Source organism: Hibiscus syriacus, unplaced genomic scaffold, assembly GCF_006381635.1.
Source record: "Hibiscus syriacus cultivar Baekdansim isolate YM2019G1 unplaced genomic scaffold, ASM638163v2 tig00110123_pilon, whole genome shotgun sequence".
Classification (NCBI taxonomy): domain Eukaryota; kingdom Viridiplantae; phylum Streptophyta; class Magnoliopsida; order Malvales; family Malvaceae; genus Hibiscus; species Hibiscus syriacus.
Window position 1 is genome coordinate 282464 of NW_024062599.1, and position 7812 is coordinate 290275.

At 31.4% G+C, this 7812-nt stretch overlaps 1 pseudogene; it reads left to right on the forward strand.

Moving 5' to 3' along the window:
- Window positions 1–1424: 1424 nt before the first annotated feature.
- LOC120215527 lies at window positions 1425–2622 on the forward strand (annotated as a pseudogene).
- Window positions 2623–7812: the final 5190 nt, after the last annotated feature.

The following is a 7812-nucleotide window of genomic DNA, read 5'->3' on the forward strand; positions in this document are numbered from 1 at the left end:
TAAACATAAATGAATGAACATAAACGAACATAACCGAACGAACATAACCGAACATAACTGAACGTTCACGAATGTAAATGAACGAACGAGACCTATGTTCATGTTCGTTCATTTAATTAAACGAACACAAAATCTTGTTCATGTTCGTTCATTTAATAAAATAAACGCACATAAACGAACTTCCCGCCTCACGGTTCATGAACGGTTCGCTGAACGTTCAGTTCATTTACAGGCACAGTTGTAGCACGGTAACAGTAAAACGTCCAAACGTGTCAAGTTAGTTTTTTGTGATATATTTAATTATGCTTAACAATATAATCATCGTTTTGTTGCTTTTCGATATTATTAATGACTTTTGTTACTTTTGAATTTCAATACAAAAAATAAAATTTTGCTTATATTTAAGTGATTATTTAAGTGGTTTACGCTAAAAATAAAAGTTAGATGTAGTCTTTGTTTTTCTTACTACATGCACAATAATTCCTTCTTAAGAAGGTAATTCTTAGCAATCAAATACCAACAAAAGATATCACTTTATTCATCAAGGGAAATTAATCAAAATTAACAGTAACCGAGCTTCAAAATCTATAGAGTTATCATATTAAAAATAAGTACATTATGCACATTATCACGGATTCAATGGTGGTAACTTGTTCTTAAAATTGTTCTACATGCAATAGCTGATTGTTGTGTGAACCTTTGAACTCTTCTAGAGTTGGAAGATAATTTCAAAACTAAAACAACACATAAGTGAAAAATATTTATAGCCGATTGTTATGATTATGAAATTATTAAGGCAAAAAGGCATAAAAGGTATACGTACTTTTGAAAAAAATAATATAATTATTGTATTATTTTTCTCTCAATGTGATCTTTAACCTAGAAAATAAATTCAATGTGGCTCTTTGATCAACATTTTTTTGTCGTTGACTGTTATGAAGTTGATGTAACAATTCACGATGCCGATATGACAATCCACGGTGTTGATATGATAATTCACGGTTCTAACATGATAGTCCTGGATGGCAGATTAACATGGAGGATGACATGGTAGATTAACTAAATAGTAAAACATGTCAGATTGACTAAATTGGTAACTCAAACATGACATATGGACTGTCATGTTAGCATCGTGAATCACAACATCAACATCGTGAACTGGCCGCCAATACTATAACGATCAACGACGAAAAACATTGGTCAAATGATCAAGTTGAATTTTTTTTAAGTTGAAGAGTCACATTGAGAAAAAAATGAGGATTAAATTCATTTTTTTAAAAGTACAAGGACTTCCTATGTTTTATCCCGATTATTTACTACTAGTTTAGCAAATCAGATAAGCAAGGGCAGTTTGTGGGCTGATTACAGGGCAAAGCAGATAAGCGAAAGTATATCCATCTTGTTTCTGCCATTCATTTATCTAGAAACCGCAGGCAGCATTCAATCCCTTTCAATTTCCTCTCATGGATTCAGAAATGGTTATCGAGTTCCCAGGCCTCATCAGAGTCTACAAAGATGGCCGAGTCGAAAGACTCAGTGGAACCGACTTCGTCCCGCCATCAACTCACCCCCAAACCGGTGTTTCATCCAAGGACGTAACAATAATCCCCGAATCCAACGTTTCGGCTCGTCTCTTCCTCCCAAAGCTCATCAACCACAACTAAAAGCTACCTCTCCTCGTCTACTTCCATGGCGGAATCTTCTGTACATCATCACCATTCACTTCACAGTTCAGTAATTTACTCAACGCCTTGGTTGCCGAAGCCAACGTGATCGCAGTGTCGGTAAATTTTAGAAACACACCGGAACACCCTATCCCAGCCGCATACGAAGATTCTTGGGCTGCCCTCAGTTGGGTAGTTTCCCAGCGCAACAGCCAAAGCCCCGAGCCATGGCTCAACGACCATGCCGACTTCGAAAGACTGTTCTTAGGCGGTGTAACTTGTAAGCACCGGTGCCAACATTGTTCACAAGTTAGCCATGGCTGCTGGGGACTCCGAGTTTGGGCTAAACGTGGACATTCTGGGGATTGCATTGGTGCACCCATATTTCTGGGGGTGTGAACCCGTTGGTTCCGAGTCATTACAACCGGAAGCAAAGGCTCGTTTGGATAAGTTGTAGCCATTTGTGTGCCTGGAAACCCGGACAACGATGACCCGGAAAGCGTAGATGGAGCGAGCTTGGTGGAGCTAGGGTGCAAGAGGGTATTGGTGTGTGTGGATGAGAAAGATGTGCTGAGGGACAGGGACGGATGCACTAAGTCCCCAAAGGATCAATTGCATCCCATTATTTAGAAGAAAAAAAAGTAAAATTTAATATAATATGTTAAAGAAAAATGGAAGAAATTATTTTTTACACTCTCATTATTTTTAAAAAAGAAATTAAAATTTTAGACCTTCATTTATAAATTTTTGGATCCGTCACTATTGAGGGATAGAGGGAGGCTTTATTACGAGGCATTGGGGAGAAGTGGGTGGATGGGTGTGATGGAAATAATGGAGACGAAAGGGGAGGGTCATGGGTTTCGTTTGATTGATTTGGAGTCTCACAAAGCTAAGGATTTGATCAATAGGTTGGCTGCTTTTTACAATAGGGATAAGCCTCATTTCCTTTGATGTTTTATTATTGGCTTTATTTGCTTCACTTCCCATGTAATTCTCTCCATTTGCTTCCATTGTAGGATCAACTTGTTTGCTAAAAGGATTGATTTTTTATGATTTCTTTTACGTTTTTCTTTTCTAATATTTCAAACATTTTAATTCAGTGTAATAATAGTTAAATCATAATTATAAATTTCAAATATGAATTATTAAGCGAATATGAAATATTAAAAAAAACTAAAATATTAGGTTGAAGTTCTTTAGAGCTGTTGACAAAGCATATTTTGATAGAAAATAAAAGGTTTAATTAAAAAAATAAGTATTAGCTTACTATTCTAAGAGAAAACAAAGTGTTTTAAGACTAATATTTTAGAGTTGTGGGTCTTGATTTGACTTTCCCATAGATTTTTTTAACATTATGTAACACTCATCTCCCGTATATCTTTCTGTACACGAGATACAGATGTCACATTAATTTTAAAATATTTCCTCAATTAAAAACCCGTAAAAAAATTTCTAGATTTCTTAAAACATAACATTAGCTGGTATGTTACGAGGTTCTACTTAAATACAATTCAGAGCATTTTTTGTAATTTAATTACATGCCAACTAAGTTTTTTAAAATAAAATGGATTGTCCTATTATTTCTGACGAGTCAACCTTAATTGATGATAGCTTATGCTACTGTTGCACTCCTTACTTTGCTAATCTCTGCCTTCACATACGCGTGAAATCAACACACGTTAAATAGTTACTTAGTGAGACATAATATTGTAAAGAAACATTAATGTATACATAAGTATATCATGATTATTTGGTTTTGAACTAATTCGTATCATCCATAAGGATTACATAAGTTCCTATTATCTAACTCTTGTTTCTTTCATACTATCATTATAACATTCTTAGTATGTTCATAAAACCTTTCTTTCTATACATTTTTCTCATTATTCTTTAGTAATTATTCATTATTTCCATTTATGTCATCATTTCATGCGTTTAATACACCGTTATGCATTTCATTTATGGCATCCTTTAATGCACCGTCATGCATTTCATTTATGGCATCCTTTCATGCCTTTAATGCACCATTATGCATTTCATTTATGGAATAAAAATATATTGAATACCATAAAAACATACATTAAATTAAAACATTCTAATTTGAATCATTGTGAATCTTTTTCATTGCAAATAAATACAATAAATGTACTCACCTGACAATCCTTGCTAATAAAATGTAATGATGCCTGGTTACTCAGCAACTTTATCTTTACACTTGTGATTCAGGAGAATGGTTATGATCTACACAAGCATCCATTAAAGACACAAACCATACCAAATGTTAGTATATTCCCTAACACTTATACTTTAATAATACTCAAAAGTACTATTATTTCAATTTCTATAACAATTTCAGTCTATCTTATAATTCCAGGCTCAATAGTATCGGTACCCTTACCATGGTATTGATACTTCTATACTATGGTACCGATATCCCCTTTTAGTATCGATACTATTTCTACATTTTGTAATTCATGGTATCGATACTTTTCTCTCAGTATCGATACTACTATACTATGGCACTGATACTCCCTTTCAGTATCGATACCATTTTGGCATTCTGGAATCCATGGTATCGATACTTCCCTTTTAGTATCGATACCCCATCAATATCGATACTAATTGCATCAGTATCGTTACTGTTCATCACATTTCTACCTATTTAAACCTATAGTATCAATATTGTTCTTCCAATACCGATACCCCTACTCAAATTTGCCATTTTTCAGCCCGATTTTTACTATTTTTCCCTTAAATCTCTTACTTTTACCTCCAACAATAGTATTAAACTCTTCTTTACTTAACCCAACTAACTTTCCTTCATTTAGCTTCTTATAACATCTAAAATCTCCAAAGAACATCTCAAACTAAGAATCATATCACTTTTTCTAACATTTTTAATCATATCCAACGCTTCTAATATCTTATTCACTCATTTGACAAGTCAAATATACTAATAAACCTCAATAAAAACTAATATATCAACATATCATTCAAAAACCCATTTCCCTAAATCTCAAATTAAACTTCATATCTTAGTTTTAATCTTCTTTAACCCATCCTTAGGCTTACATATCACTTAATGTTACAAGAGCAAATCAGAATCGGAAGGAAGATCTAGCTGAAGGAAATTTACCTTTTCTATGGAGGAGAGCACAACCCACGGGAGGAAGAAGAAGAGGAGTAATTAACTTAGCTAAATATTTTACTTTCTCCTTTTTCTTAAATCCCTATTCTTTATAAATAAGTTTTAATTTGATTTCATTCCAAAGAACCAAAATGCCCTTTTAATTATCCTTTTCTTACTAATTGGTCTTACTCAAATCATTCCTTATACTTTAACATTTATTAAATTAAACCCTCAAATTTTTAAATTCTTTCAAAATAGTCACTGACCTACCATTTGGGGTACACATTCTCTTTTAAATTTGATGCACTAAGAATAGATATATTCTCGAAATTTAAGTATTTGATATTAGAATTGTTCAATTCCTTTTAAAATAAACTATTTTTCGGTTGTTATTTTTTATTTTTTGTTTTCCTATAAAATCAGGGAGGGAAAAGCAAAAAATTAGCATATGTTACATGTCTCATATTCATTAAATATTTTTTTTCTAAACGGACAATTTCAAAATGAAATATATACATGTTTGGTTTTATAAAATATTTTTTATTTTTATTTGAGTTTGTATCTATCTTTGTTCGAGTTTCTTAATTAGATTTAATCTTTCCTTGTATGGTCCTTGTGTAATCTTAAGTTTCTAGTTTTGTTTCAATGATTACAAGAGATTTTCTTAATTATGTGTTTAATTTACGATTGTGATTGTAAATCTTTATTGTAATTTGGGATATTTTCTATTTTGAATAAAATTAGTTGCTTTTATTAAATATATATATATATATATATTTATTTTATTTGTTTATATTTTTAGAAAATAGTTTTTATTTTCAGTTTTTTTAAAATTAGAAAATATGATTGGTTAATATAAATGAAAATTTGAATTCAAAAATAAAAATAATAAAATATATTTGATATCTAATTTCATAAAATATAGGTGAACAAATAGTTATTAAATAATTAAATTAAAGTATAATTATTAAAAAAATTATATTACATAAATTTAACATGTGAGTTATGAAAATATAAAACAATAAAATTGATAAAAAAAAGTATAACTCAAAAATTATTTTAGTTTATAAAAGAATATAATGTTAATGCATATTGGATATTGATTAAATTTAAAAAAATATATAAAAACATATTGTTGTAACAAAAGTTTCATTAAAATTAAAAATAAATTTAGTGGTATTTAAGGCCCTCAAATTTTTAGAGAAAACAATAGTGTAATCCCTTAACTTTTTTGCACTAAATGTGACCCAAATTTTGAGGAAAAAAATCAATCTAACCCTCTGATCAACAAAATTGAATGTTGGGTCATTACAACGCTTACAATTCACAAAGCTTACATGACAACTAGAATGTTGATATGATAGTTCACTATAGTATTATGGCAGTACACGATGGACGATGATGTTATATATGACTATCATTCTTAAAACTACGTCAATATAATCACTTAACTATATAAATAATTTTAATTTAATCACCCGCCGCTAACATTTAACGAAAGTACTTATATGGAAGATAACAAAACTTGTATAATTATATATTTAGTTCTTATAAATTATATATTCTCTCATTTTGTTCCTAATTTCAATTTACTTTAATAAATTTACTAATCCAATCAAATTGTGACACATATCATCACCTGATGTCAGGGTTTTTTTAATTTCAATTTCAAAATTTTTCAATCTAATCAAAAGATGACAAATGTCACCTTTTGAATTGAAGAGAAAATAAATAAGAAATGAATTTCCATGACGAAGGGACTTAAACTTGGATTCCGAGGGTGGCCTTCGCAAGACTAAACCACTAACCAAATTCACACAATTATTAACATGTTGATGTATATAACTTGTTCAGGTTTAGGGGAAAATTAACTTAATTGGATTTGAATCCAAAATCAATCAGTTACCAAATAAGCTTTAATCAATAGGCTAAGACATTTAGGAATTAATTATAATATTGTATTGTAATCACCATTTTTATTAGACTATTATTATTATTGTTGTTGTAGTAAAATATATATAGTAAACCATCATATAAACTAAGTGCATTAAATAAATACAAGTATTTCCCAAAACCCACTACAAGTTACTAAACCCAATTAGAAAATCTGAAGCCTACACATGAAAAGGGAGGAAACTATGGTTTTTCATCTCCATCTTGTGTAGCCACCTAACAACCGTTGGATCTGTTTTGATCCAACGGCCTAGATCCTTTAATATTAAGGTTTCTTAAACCCTAGTATAATATCCTTAAGATGTCAATCATCATGTTGCATCGCCACCGCCAAGAGAGACCCTTCACCTTCCAGTCGCGTCGATCATCATGTCGTTGTAGTTTGAGCCATGACAAATCACTAAAAATCTAGGGTCATTAATGTGAGTCATGCGCGACCGATTTTCCCCCTCTCTGTATGCTTCGTCTCAATCCACCATGGACATGCAAACAAGAAAACAAAATCAGTGTGCATAAAAGTAAAATAAATGAGGAATTTTTTTCAGTTTTCTTTTTTTGTAATCTAGAGATTATATAAGGTCTCTAAAAAGCATTGTAAATGAGGAGAAGATTACACAGATTTGAACGAAAATAAAAAGAAAAAAAATTAGAAGGTATATTTATTTCATTTTTTACATTTCAGTACCCGTTTTTTTTCGTTCCAAACAGACAAATAAAGGAGAGTTCAGGGATCGATTTATTTACCTTTAGACGTGTGGGGTGCTTTCATCGGGGCTTCTCCGGTCTCGTTTTTGGTAGATAGAGAGAATATCAAGGTAATTTGGAGGACTTTTGGGTTCGAGTTTTGAAAATAAAACTGAAAAGGGGAGGATCTTAAATTTCTAGGTTTGGGTGTCTTGACTAACACTGGTGGTGCTCGAAGTAGAGTGACAATCCAAGTATGGTGGTCGTTTTCCTCGATTTAGAGATGGGAGAGGTGTCCCTTGAAGTGAGTAAATGGAAAAGTGAGAGAACAAAACAAATTAGGTAAAATATTTAGTTTCAGGTACATATGATTTGTTGTAA